Source organism: Anoplolepis gracilipes, chromosome 5 (assembly GCF_047496725.1).
Source record: "Anoplolepis gracilipes chromosome 5, ASM4749672v1, whole genome shotgun sequence".
NCBI classification, from domain to species: Eukaryota; Metazoa; Arthropoda; class Insecta; order Hymenoptera; family Formicidae; genus Anoplolepis; species Anoplolepis gracilipes.
In genome coordinates, this window is record NC_132974.1 from 8,336,478 (window position 1) to 8,351,780 (window position 15,303).

General features: G+C 31.5%; 1 protein-coding gene across 1 annotated transcript in view; it reads right to left on the reverse strand.

Annotated features, from left to right (window-relative positions):
- LOC140665579 (platelet endothelial cell adhesion molecule) overlaps nt 1-15,303 on the reverse strand; it is a 138,219-nt gene that overhangs the window by 74,856 nt on the left and 48,060 nt on the right. The window lies entirely within an intron of this gene.

Below are 15,303 nucleotides of genomic sequence, written 5' to 3' on the forward strand. Positions count from 1 at the left end.
TATCTCTAATAGATCTCGCCTAAAAGACCGTCCATATTATATATTTCACTCTTTGTTACATCATGTTAAAATAATAATCGAGAAATAGAAGATGAGAACTCTATCATCGATACTCTAGTTTCAACACATTTCTGAACACAATACAATGCTGTTCATTAATTCAGCACCGAAACATTAAGATCAGAGCTTCAGAATTAACGGCGATGATTCAATTTCACAGTAAATCAAATGAGAATGATAATCACGGCAGAGAGATAATAAGCATGGCGAAGCAATATTCGAAACTAAATCTATAATTTAGTTTCTATTGATGTATGTATGTACTTTTGCTTATCGTATCATGTTAGAAAACGCGCGCGTGCGTGTTGGTGTAAAGTTACTAGAAAATTTTCTTTACAACGATAAAAAAAATCAAGTATTTATCGATTATTCGATAACGGAAATAATAAAGCAAGAATAAAAACATTTCGTGTAAAAGATCTCTACAATATTTCTCTAATATATATATATATATTGTAATTTATGTATAATCTTAAAAAATAAAATATAATGCAATATATAATTTAAAAAAATCTAAACGAATACTCTCCTAAACGCATGACGTATCAAAATGATATATGTTAAGCAAAATGAGCTTAATCCACAGAATAGTGATCTGTATTGCGGAACAGACAATATGTCTCATAAATCATGGAAACTTCGTGCTACACTCATGTGGCCTGGATTATTCATTTTCCCGTTCGTGTGTCGTCGCGGTACATCCGCAGTAGCCATTATCATGGCACATTGATGCAATTCACGATACAATCTCCATATATATATGTATATAGATATTCTTTTTCCCTTTAGGCAATGAACGTTGTATTTTGAATCCTTTCGTGCAACACCGAGTAAACGCTGAATCGACGCGTCGTTGCGGCGCAAAAATTCACTTCCTTTCAATGCGAGCACTTCCGCTAACTGCGACCATCGAAAAAGAAAAGCTAGACATTTTGCATGCTCGTGAAAAAAAAAACGGTCGATCTCCGCTTAAAATGCTGAATAGCTCCTGAAATTTCTATACGTAATACGCTTGTGCATCTCACAAATGTTGGATTTCCCCCGCCATTTCCATCAAATCTCTTGTTCCTTCAAACATGGGGAATTATTGCCATGCAATCTCGCATCAGTTTCGAGTATGATATTACAGTTTTCGCGGTTTCAAAAGTTTAAAAGCGTATGTGCTGAATTTAAACTGACAGGGAGAAGGTTAAAAAAAGATTACTGAATCGTGCAATTCACTTTTCACAGTCCGCCCTACAACCATCATCGTTATTGCTATTACTCTCTCTTTTTTTACGAGCGCTATACAAACAGATCTACCGCATCAGCTCGGTAGGTGTGCTTACGGAATTCTATACAAGCCCTCGTTTGATACGGGGATGTGTGTGTAGGTATGTAAGTACGAATCGGAGAATGAATGGTTGCACTCGCGACATGACTCACCGTCATTTTCTAGTTTCTTCCCGTCATTCTGCCCGTCAAGCGAAACGAAAGTGCACGATCGAAACGGGCATTCATCGATTTGCGCATGCTCGACTGCCTCCTGCTACATGTGTGCAATCTCGAAGAAAGGGAACGTTCACCCGAAGACTCTGTCGCGCACTCGTCGCGGGTACCAAGAATCGCGATTTTATTCTTATGCGACGAATAAAGCTCTCTGCTTCGACAATAGCAGTGCAAGCATCCGAATAGAGTTTTTTTACAGCATCACGAATGTAACACGCGCGCGCCTGAAATCGATGTTAAAAATCGGTGCTGATCATTTATATCGCTATAAATTACTTTAGAAATAAATTGTTCCATGTTTCTAAAGATTCTTAGAATACAATCGATAATGTGATATTATCGTTGTACAAAGATGTAATATAATATACAATATAATCAATATTAATAAGTATTAAAATATTTAAAACGGTATAAGTGTAATAAATTAATACTTATATTTAGAATTTATTTTTTATTGCCCGTAATATTTATATCAATTTTTTTGAAAAGTAATATCTTAATTACATTTGTTATATTATATTTGTTTCATCTTATTTTATCCTTATATAATATCCATAATAACTACGCTTTAGTTTTGGATACTGTTAATATCACTAACATTTTCAGTAATTCTTTAGGAATTTGTGTCAAATTATAAATAGTATAATATTGTCATTATATTATTCAATCCTGCCGAATAAATGTGTATATATTGTCTGTGCGAAACTCGTTACACTAATGTAATTAACAGATATAAATTTACGATGCTAATTGATATAAAATATTACTAACCAACATTAGAGCATAGATAAATTATTTTCTCTCATTTCAACTACTATATATAATTCTGTTAAATTAATTACTTATGTACTTCATCACATTTTTTATACAAAAAAAATCCGATTCTTAAAATTTGTAATATTAAATTCAAATTTAAGAATAAATAATACATAGGGCTTTTATTATATTCTCTGGACTAAAATACAATAACGTAATACGTTGCAAATTCATGAAATTGTGACCTCACTTCAAAGAACGAGGAAACAACTAATTAAATATGTGATATGCTTTGTCACTAGATAAAGTTATCACGATAACATAATTCCGTGTGCAAGAATCAATTCATAACGAGGCGCATCAAGGGGAGCAACACTTTGAACGAAAGCGTTCGTGTGTGTGACGAATGCATACGTAATTGAAACTGTAATACATTTCTACATTAAACGACAAATCATACATATGTATGAGTATTTTAACAAATACATTTTTAAATTTTGCTAAATCAAAAATTCAAATGTCAGCAAGCAAGCAACCTCGCGAGACTATTAAATGTCTTATATATTCCTAAATGGAATCCATCTGAGTCTCATGTTGCTTAACATCTCATACTTGTGAAAATGTATAATCAGAACAACTTTCAATACAATAATGTACGCATTGATTAATTAATTGAATTAATTGAATTCGATTAAAAAGCATCAACTAAAAAAAGTTTCATAATTTTTTATATTATTATAAATAAAAAAATCTTGAAAAGTATAATAATTCTTAAAATACCAGAAAAGACTTAATAATAATTCTCCTTTTGCAATAGATAAATTTTTAAAATAAAAAAGTTGGCAAACAAAAAAAGCAGTAATTATATTATCTTAATTACATAACTTATAAGATTTAAATGTTAATACTGCCAACTAGTTTTATCGAATCGACTATCTTCTTCCACCAGCTAAAATACGATCTATTGATTTTTCGATAAGAGTAGTTTTACGATGTGTGCCACGTGCACATTATAAAAAAAAACTTTGTATCTCTAAAGTATAATCGTTAAAATGTATTTAAACTAGCGAAATGCAATCACGCGAAAAAACTAATCGTCTGCAAATATAGATAAAATCGAACCGAGTCAGTTAGTTCCGATAAAGAGACAGACTAATCGCGTTCGATTACAAATGCAAATTCTCAAAACGAATAATTGTAACTCCGTTCACAAATTGCGTTCGCGAAAGAGAAATACACTAGCGGACGCGAAAGCGCCACGTAAGCTGCACTCGACAGCTGTCACAATAATCTGATTCTGTAAGCAAAATGCAGTAATTAACAGACAGACGTAAAATCAAAAGGATGACTACGGGAAGAAGTGAGACAAACGGAGAGCTCGAGATAGGAAGAATGCACAGTGTAGAATGGAAATGTGTAAGTATGTGGAAAACACGAATTATCTCTAAAGAGGTAAATTTACATAGCTCATTCCTAATTATAATTTTCAATAAATAGTAATGGTTTTAAATATACTTTTCTCGGTATTTTTCATTTCAAACTGATTTTACTTTAGAGAAAATCAGGTTTTAATAAATAATAATTTGTAATAATGTTATTTTTTCTTTCTCAAGTATATTTTTAAAAGATTTTTTTCTCTTTATGCAAGCAATTAATTGAGTATTTAAATTTTCGTTTAACTATCAGTATCTAAATAATTGATATATTTTGTTTTCAAAGTGACAAAAAAATTGTGTACTTTCTCTCGCTCTCTCGCTCTCTCTCTCTCTCTCTCTCTCTCTCTCTCTTGGACAATTTTAAATTAAAAATTTGTAGTTAGTCATTTATATGTAACAATGTAATGCATGTGTATGTATGTTTCTTAACAAAAAATATACTATTATAATTTATTATCTATTTATATATCTAACATAAAATATTGAATTTCTAAAAAATTTATTTCTATATATTTCCTGTTATAAACAATTACATATTATATTATAATGTCTATGGTATTTTCAGCATTTAGATAGAAGTAAAACTATGTAAATAGCACAAATTCCAATAATAGTTTCAACGAGATGACGTTCGTAGCATCATATTTTAGAAAATATACGATATAACAACTATGTCTAGAATTATTTCCAAATTATTTGCAATCTACAAAATTGTTTTTAAATAATATTTATTTTTAAGTAATTGACAGATCTGTCTCAAGATACAAAACTTATATTAAGAATAGCAATAGCATATCAATTTTTTTATTTGTTTAAATAATTATACATAAATATATTAAATGCACAGATATAAAGTCATTGATGATGCTGCAATTCTAACGGAAATGGTTATTTCACGCATTGAACGATTTGCAGTATTGAAACAATATTCATATAATTTACTTTTTTTAATCATTAAAAGTAACACATAATACTATCTAAATTCGTCTTACGACAAAATCGGTCGTATCGTGTATCACGTTTACGGACATTCTGTATGCATATATAACTAGTGCTAGCAAACGCTTGATCTGCAAGCATGAAGTGCTCGATCGAATATACAGTACAAAGTAAATTTACGAGACACCAAGGATAACAAGTCGAATAGAGCAAGATGGGATAAAAAGAAAAGTGAAACAGGAAATCTGCAGTCGCGCAGCAAGAAACCTAAAGTGTTGAATGGCCCGATTAAAAGCGAACAATAGACTGCGAGATAGTCTGAGATCTATTCTACTTTTCAGAGAGCCAGCTATGTATCTTTTGAAAATTACGTGTTTCTATTCACTCGTATATATAAGAGATGTGCACGCTTATGGCGCTAGATTCCGAGAAAGGCAAATTGAGAAAGATAACGACTTTCCATACCGATGAAATATTAATTCTATAGTTATGTACGAGTATTAAAAATTTTAAATTAATAATCTTCTTACAAATAAAAATTAAATATTTAAAATTTAAATATCAAAAAGGGAGACTAATATAATAATTCCATATTTTTAACACTATTGTACCACGAACTTTGCAACTCTATTTATGCATAAATTTTAAGATTTTATAGATATTTTAGTGATTTTAGTGATAAAAATGCTAAATTTTATAAGACTGCTGATTTACATAAACAAATAAAGTATTATTCAATATAGCGAGTTCGGATAAAAAGTCAAACAGTAAATTAATGCCAGCCACCCTAAAACAAATATTCTCGCGAATCTAATAACTTTGTTACTAATAACCTTCGTCATTCTGATAACCTTTACGATATTACGCGGTTATAAGTTACGAGCTAATTATTGGGAAAGAGGTTTTGTCGGGGTGAAAAACAAGTGATTTATGAACGTGATAGGAAAAGCTTCTGTGCGCGCTGCGGTGAACCTTCCATTACCGTCCCTGAAGATGCACGAGGCTAGTAAAACAATAAGCGGAGCTTAGTATAAGAAGACGAAAACTACCAATATATTCTACAAACAATGCATACGACGCAATCTAAAAATAACATACAAAAACAATAGTTTCAAAGGAAGGAGGAAATGAGAAAAATTCCGGCTTTATAAAAATACATTTTTATTCGTAAAAAGTTTGTAAAGATTTCATATAATAAAATCGCATAATTAATCACAAAAAAGAAATATTTTGAAATCTCGTCCACAGATAATTTTTGTGGAATTTTTCTGAAAATTTAAATCTATTATAAATTTTTTTAAAAATCTCTGCGTGGTAAACTTGCTAATTAATTTGCAAGCATAAAAATTGTTTCTCGAATTAATGTCAAAAATTATAATAAGAGAGACTTATCTCATAGAATTCCACTAATTTAGTAAACATGACTCTCTACATAAAAAGTCACAACCTCGCTAATGCAATACCTGTTTACTTTTACGTCGTTCTTACAGCCCGAGTTTCCAACGCGCTGTGTGTATCACAGAGATGTGTCTCCCACGCGAGTAAAATTGCCAGGCTCATGGTGGAACAATATAACGACGGTAACGAAGTCTTGGTCCTGATAAATTCACCAGAGCGGAAACTGCCTCGACTCCCTTCACCTTCAATGCCCGCGCAAGTTGTGAGCAGTCACGAAAGTTTCAACGAGACTGCTTCAGGATCGCCGGCAAAACCGACCTTTCTTCCGGCGGCGTGGCAAAGCCCGGACTCGCCTCTAATTACAGCGATCCCGTCTCAATGTCGACGTTTATTCGGCACGACGGAAATTTGCCAAGTGAATCAACGATTGTTACGTTTTCCGCGTGTCTTTCTTCCGCGTTCTCCGCGTTTCCTGGCGCATCATTTGCATTATCAATTCGAATTCTCGATTTCCTTGACGAGACGACTGCATGTGTAGTAGATAACTTGTATTAAACTGTTTTATTTCAATATATATTTCAATATATATTTGATAAATGACAAAATCACAATAATTTGATAAATACGATGCTTTTCGTAACAATGTGCATTTTACAATATTTTTTAGTATTGCATTATGTAACTTGACGTTAATGTCAATAATAATGTCAATAATTTTATACTTTAACGTTACCTTGTATGCAAATATTTCCATTCCGTTTCTAAAGCGCATATATAATAAGTCACGTAATTTTATTTCGCAAAAGAATTTGATAATTATATACTTCTACATTGTGGAAATGTATAGATATTAATCGTTAAACAGCAGTGAAATGCCTCAAAAGACACACGATTGCATTCACTTGCTGGATAGTAAAAGCCTTTCGCATTCCATTAGAATCTTAGAACATGAACAATGCGATATTTGTCAAAGAGAATTTAGAGAGCTTCCCTTCATTTTGCCATTCTACATTGGAAAAAAGAGACATTCACTTTGCGACGTAAATAAATTCGTGTGCAACCAATTTTCTGAACTTCCGGCATTATATACACCATTAGAAGAGAAATTTCTGAGTAAAAGGTTTCTCTATTAGAACTGACTGCATTCTACGATACGAGTGTAAAATTTCTCTCCTATAAACTCCATTACCAAGTAGTATAGCTGTTAGATTTTGAAACATCTGGATAGAATGTTCCGAATTATAGCGAGAAACTTTTAATTATCTATGCTGCATGTACTCTTCAAGTTACGTAGAGATTTGTAAACTCCATGATATTAAATGACATAAATTTCTCAACGTATATCATATAAATTTTAGAAAATGATTAATTTTAAAAAAGTACAAAATAATTCATCAAAAATATTATCTCTCTTAATATGTACATTAATTAAACATTTAGCTTTTTATGTTCTTATAAAAAAATTCAATTTTCTGACGTATATTAATATGATATTTAATGTGTTCGAGATAAACCTAAATATATAATTTTTTATCTTTTCTCAAATAGAAAGGTAACCTAAACATGAATGTTATTGACCTTTATTCTGTCTGTCTGCATTAAAGCAAACACGAGGGGCCGTTACCATTCCGAGGATGTTTTTTTATTGCGTGCTCAAATTATATAGCGTAGACACAGCTGGACGCAAATACGCGAGGAAGGACGTAGAGACCACGGTAAACTTAGTTAAGAACCCTCGTTAAAACTCAGTTTACATCGTCAATTTTATGAGATCACTTTGTGAGCTATGAGTAGAGTGATAAATGTTATAATGAAATATTTAATTCGACACTCTTGATTTTTGCTTAGATTTTTCTTTTTATTTTTCAGTTATAAAACAACGTTTTTAAAAATTAAGAATAAGCTGTATTCAGATTATATATGTGAATAAAAGTATATTCATAAATTTTTAATTGATACTTTGTCGATAATAATAATTAGATGTAAATTTTTTAAGCTAAATTTTTGAAAAAAGAAACTTTATTTGTAAGTATAGCCAATTACTGTTTAAAATTGTGTCATATTATATATACATCGCACTATTAATGTACATTAAAATAATAAATAATCCATTTATGTGTTACATATTGCTATTATATAATATGATATCCGTGCGTTAATATATGCATTAATTATAAATGTATATCCAAAAATATACCTTCGTCCTTTAAACTCTTCAACCCTTTTAAAATCAACTTCATATTGTTGTATATTATTTACATATTATTAAAATAAGGCCACGTAATAATAAAGCATATTCGCCACATACGTGTTAACTAAAATAATTATTGTAAATACGCTATAAAAATATTAATTAGCCTTTTTTAGATTGACAGACTTTATGGAAATGATTAGAACCACATGATGTTGCGGTAATTGGCGAATATTGAATTGTATTGGATTAACGGGGTGCTTAATGCTTTGTGCCAATCAATACGGTATCCTATACGCTCCTGCCGAGGGTATTAATTAAACTGACATTTTCGATAACTATGAGGAATGATCACTGTTACCAGACAAGTATCGACAGTGCCGTGCAATTTAATGTAGCGTGTCACAAGCGAGAGTTGAATCATTGGTAATCCTCATCATTAGTACCGGAGGCTTGTGCACAATTACGAAAACGGATGATACCATTGGCATGGTTTCGAGCATTTCCATTCGTTAAGCTCCCACGTAGGTTGCATTAAATCGCTCATATTGTACTAAATGGATTTTGCGGACGGAATGATCGAATCGATATGAAAAACAATCTATAATATGAATAATATATATATATATATATATATATATTCAATTAGATATTACTATTTTGTTAACAAGTTGTTTAAAAGCCGATTTACTTTATAGATGTCGATTATTCTATCATAGAAATATCTGTGATTTTTATTTAAATTATAATAATATATTTATATTATATTTATGCAAAAAAAGCATAAAACAAAATATCGAATAAAGTATTTCTGTGTAATTTAAAATAAATACACATAAACTTTTACATTCTAACATTCTGACATAAAAAAAAAACTTGTAATAAAATTTATAAAATATATATATTTAAATATATACACATTTAAAATTTAATATACATAATTATTAAAATATATTTTTGTGAATAATAATCCTTTGAATAATGGCAAGTACGATAGTAGTGGTACGGTATATTGAGATGCAATAAATTTTATTAACTTGATTATTAGGTACGTCAATCATAAGAGTAAGAGAGAAAAAAAACGCGTCAGAAAAAACGCTGATGGGATGGTAATGAGATACGTTCATAATTCCATACCTCGCGTACTCTTACTTAATTAGCCGGTTTAATGAGGCAGCCTCGATTTTCATTCCCGCTGAAATGCGGGATGCATCTCCGCGCGGCGTTATATCGATCGGAAATCGGTTTTTGCGCCAACTCGACGATGTATTCCGCGCGCAGCAGTTTAAGTACCCGATAGACCGGCGAACCACATCGGGACCAATTACACTCGACCGGCGAACCCGATGATCGATACGCGAGTAATTGTTCCCGGGCTAATGCAATGTCAACACGCGGCATGAACAAATGCCCTCCGAGCGGCCAACAGCCGTCAACGCTTCCATCAGCGAGAGCGGAGGCGCGACCGTGCTTAGTCGCGTTTAACGCGTTGTCGCCCCCCTTGAAAAGAGTAGTTTAGTGCATATACGGTGCACACGTATAAGATTCACATTTACATTACGTATCAGCCAGCTTTTATCGCACATTCGAGAGCCGCAGCGCTAACGCAATCGACTATTTTATTCAACGGTGCTTGTGTGTTTGCCTGTGCGTAGCGAATTGTAATATATGGATGCTTTGATATCGAAATACAAGAATACCTAACCAATTTCGTCTACGCAACTCACTCGGCGGGATAAATTTTCAACCATGCGAATAAAATGTACTCGTGGCATGAAACAATAATCGACAATCAATAGAGCAAGTGACAGTCATTTTACTGTTTACAATTTCATTGCGTCTAATAATGGTTCGTTACGAATGAAGCGTAATTGATGACCAATATATCAATAATAATTAATGGCATAGATGAATGGTTATAATGTATGTAATGAATTTGCTTTGTAATTTCGCCCTACTTGGTTGTAATATATCACGTATTATCTCATTGCAAAATTTCTTTGTAATATTTCAAATATCTGAACACAATCGGAATATGTCAGATTTAAAATTCAAACAGCAGTTAAAATCAATTCTATCGATAATAAAATTTATCGTACTTTTTGAAATTGTGCCAAATTATTTTGATTTCTACAGAGATAAAATTGTGATAGAAAATATCGGCTTTTACACCGTTAATAATATAAAATAAAAGCGAGCGCTTTTTTTTGCATATTAAAGATTAAAGATGTAAATCACGGTAAAATTTACACAATATGAGAAAATATATATTCCGTTTTGAGAATTGAGGATAAAACGTCTGCAGGATGTGTAACTTACAGAGGATGTGCTCGTACGTGTTTCTTTGCAAAAGCGGGTGGATCTCTCGGTTACGCCAAAAATGTACGTGCGATATGTATGTAGGAAAGCGACTTGCGTCGCATAACGGCCACGTATACGTGACCTGCAATTGGCCAGCAGAAAAATGGTACTGTCATATAGAGAGCAGCTGATCGTATTACAGGAACATTCTTTACGGCTATAACTTTAGGGTGAAAATACCTAACTTCTTAAAATACCACTCGTCCATTATGCTTGGAGACACGCTATTCTTTGAAATTGAAATTTGCGTTCCAGAAACGCTGAAAAAAATGTGTACATATACGTGACGTATCTTTTTACGTGTCACGTAATGGAAATAAGTCATATTTAATTAATATGAGTAAAGTATTTTTTGTCAGCAATTAACATTATTATTATTATTATGTAAAATATGGCAGATATTGCTAAAATTATGTCCTATAAAGAATTCTAATTAGACAATGAAACAAAAAAGATATAATAAATGAAATATTTTTTTACGCAGAGAAAGAAAATAATAAAAATACTTGAAACCTTCCTTTTTTAAAAAAGTATTTTTTAAAAAATAAAAACTCACAAATAAATGCTATTATCAAATCAATCATTTGCGACATTTATATATAAATTTCTGAAATATAAGATGAAAATATAAGATGTTTGTGTAAAAATATTCGTCTTATTTTTGCAAATATATTTGTCTCACTGTATATATAGTTCCTTCAAATAAAATACCGAGCAGACAAGGTGTGACAATCAATTTATTCAAATCACCCTTCCTTTCCCTTCCTCTAATTACAATGATTATGCTGGCGGGAGTTCTGTTTGTCATTGAAGATCCATCGTGCTCGCGGTGGCGTTCGACGATAATTAATTCATAATCTCGAATCTCCTGAGAAGTTGGCAGAGACAATCGAAGAACGAGAAACGGCGAGGGGAAGATTGTCAACCTCAATTCTTCCCGGCATGCAGACCATTTCTGTCTTCGTCATCTGCAGTGATAAAGTGCGAATAGTACTGCGAACGAGTCTTTCCTGAACGCGCTCGCGTTCACCGTTGATTTACGACACTGGATATCGCCAGCATATTCATATTATCTTCTCAATGCTAATAGCCATAAGTTCACTTTGACCTCGCGTGGTGACTCTTGGCAAGAATGCGGATGTTATGATATATATACGAGATAATAAACGGCATGAATAATCGTCTTATAATCAACAATGTATTGAATAAAAATAAAAAAAAAAAAATAAACGCTCTTTGCTAAAAATCGAATCAATCTTATTTCATGTTAACCGTTTGAGTTACTTTCATAGCCCTATAAAGTCGGAAAACGTTACTATAACAAATATTTTTATCTCTTTCATGTTTTAGATATTTTTCTCATAACTTATACGAGTGCACAAAGTAAATTTTTCGGAGAAAAAATATTAAAGCATTAAGTGCATTTACCATGTCTAGGCTCGGAATTTCGGCAATTATTCCACCTTCATCAAGCTTCCTCCTTCCGCTAAAACTTGCGTTTCAAAATAGTCAGCTTTTAACGAACTCATAGCACCTAACCTAACCAGCTCCGCTTATCTTTTTATTTTCCAACACTCGCTAGTCTGCAGTTTCTGCCAATTTTCGCTGCACGTGGTATCACGTTTTCCTTCTCATTTCTGCCGTCGTGTCAAGCATACCGAAGTGATGTGTGCTTCTCTTCAGCCACAATTTTCCGACTCTAACAATATTCTTTTCTTTCCTCGTATTCATCTCTCCGCATTGCCCTTTGTCAGCCGGGTCCCTCTCTATCTCCATCTCCATACGTTCTTCAGGGTTTACTTATCCCACAATAGAACGGAGTGTGTTATTTATACATTCTATGCCATATGGACCCATATGTAAAGCGAGCGCAAGCGGAAAGCGAAGAGAGCAGATAGCGGACGCGCGTGCTTGACCCTTTGAAGATACAAACCTCGGATATGTCAAACAAACATAGTCGATCGGGATACCGATAGAGCTACCGAACCTACATGAATTTAAGGAGCACGACACTGACGTGACCTACTCTTTACTCTTAAAGATATGACAATCGTTTAGAATCTGACGTTTAGACGCCGCGATCTCCGGTCATAGTCGAGTCGTTTATTATGACTGTGTTATGACTCACAATGAGAGGAAGAACGATAGATATTGAAAGCCCACGTTTCACATTTCCTCTCTCTCTCTCCCCTCTCTTTCTCTCTTTCTCTCACTAGTATAACATAACGTGGTGGTTATACATATAAGACAGCATACCCTAATTGGCCAACAAGCTGCCACATAGAACGCTTTGTGTTCGGTCCTTTACATTTAGATCAAGAGGAAAATAATACAGTAATTATCGCAAATTTGCGAATGCAAATTGCGCTTACAAAAATAGTACGTTTTATTAGATTTGAAAATTTTTTATATCGAGCGTATAAAAAGTTTTCAAAAAAATCACAGCGATAATGTAATTCGATATATTATTACAAGCGCAAAACGTTAAAAATAAATAATAATCTAAAAACCTTAATAATTATATAACTTATAAAAAATATATACTTTTTTATAAGTTATATAACTATAGATTAAAGAAATTAATCTTCTACTAATATAAATTTAAAGGAAAACAATGTATTAAAAATAATTTTATTCACTTGGTTACTTATTTTTAACGTTTTACGCTTACAATTAGTCATGTAACTCTAATTAAATAATAAGCATAGATGCAAAATATAATATATATAATATATGTAATGTGTGCATGCAATAATAATGCTTATATTTTAAACATTTTTTTTCTTCTATTAATAGAGTTAAGCTGCTGTATTTATAACTCACGATAATCTAAAGCCCTTTGTACTCTGTGCGTATTTTTGTTATTTTCGTCTTTTATGAGAAAGGAATCCGTGGGAAAACCGCATCGTTCGAGAGGTAAGCAGTTAGCTTTTCCTCGCGCTTTTCAGCATGGAAGCGAGGATTTTTGATGCGAATATTTGCCAACGGTGTATCTTCTCTCTTTCCTTCGAATCGTAATCTTAGATCAGCTCAGAAATACGATCCCTTCCTTTATTTCGTCTATTCTTCGCGGCTCAGAGATATTTCGTCCGTATTTTCACACCTTCAGCTTAGTGCAAATGTTACTTTTCCGATCTGGCTTAACGATTTCTTGTGCAACCTAAATCTTATTTATTCTTAAGTATCAACTTTTGTACCTTTTTTTTCGTCGTATAATTTTTCATGTTTTCTGTATTAGATTTACACTTACATTTTTATATTTTTGCAACATTTTCATACTTATGTTTACATTGTTAAATGCTTAAATTTTATATGATGAAACTTAATAATAAAATATAAAACAAATCGACTTTTATAACCATGAAGAGAATCTCTACCAAATTTGAACGAAAAAAGATAAGACTAATTCATGAATCTCGCAAGTACTGTTTCACGTAAGTGGAAACTGAGCTCCGAAAAGAAGAGTTAAATTTTACGCAGCTTATGTTCTTTCTTTAACAAAAAAAAAAAAAAAAAAAAAAAAACTGCTGACTCTCCGCAACTTTGTATAAAAGTCACGAAAGTATAAGAAGCCTTGGTCGCGCTAAAACTTAAATATTTACGAAAGGTATTCCTCCACACAATCACACAAAATTATCTCGGTTAATGCATGTGACTACAGAAATAAAAGGCTTTAAAGAATTGCATTTCCGTTTTTATGCGTAAGAACATGCACGCTTTTTTAATGAATACAAAGGAAAGAAATCGAACTTATTTCTCCTTTATTCTAGCATTCATATTCTAGCTGGTCAATTGAAATAATTTTTCCAAATAAAGAATATTCCTGACGTAATTTTATTCGTTCTTAATGAGATATCAAAATATTTTCAGGTATAACTAAGATTGGTAAAAAAACCAATTGGCAAAAAAAGTCCTAACAGGCAGATAAAAGTAACGAGTATGAGTAATTTAAAATAATTTTTATAAATAAGAAGATAAAAAATATACTTATTCTAAATTATATAATTGCAAATCATAATTCAATATGTTTTAAAATTTATTATTTTTTTGTTGAAATATTATAAATACATCAATTATATTTCGCTATTTATTGTTACAATCCATTGGAAGATGAAATAAAACAGTAATTATAAATCTATGACAATTCGAATAATTGACGTGCAATAAATTAAATAAATATACATAATATTTAATTAATATTTATATTTAATTAATATTTATATAAATATGAATTATATAATTAAAATATATATTTTTAAGTATCAAGCTTCCTTTTCCCCTAAATAATCTAATAAATGATTATTCTTGTTGACTTTCTGTCAATTTAATTAATTTTCTTTTTTTTATTCATACAATTTTAATGTTAAAAGAATTTTTTAATTCGATTCCTTCTTTATGCGTAAATTTATCTTAAAATGACAAAACTTTTCAAATAAAATATTCTCTGTATTAATTAGCAATTTTATAAAATGTTTATTACCGAGCTAAATATGGTTCACTAAGCTGCAGTTTCTCATTTTAAATAATATTCATTGTGTTATTATATTATTTTTGAATAATAATATTTATTGTATTATTTTTCAGATGTGCACATTGCATCTTGGTGAAAAACTGAACAAAATACATAATGGGATGGAGATCATAGAGAAAATGTAACTCGAGAAGACAAATATC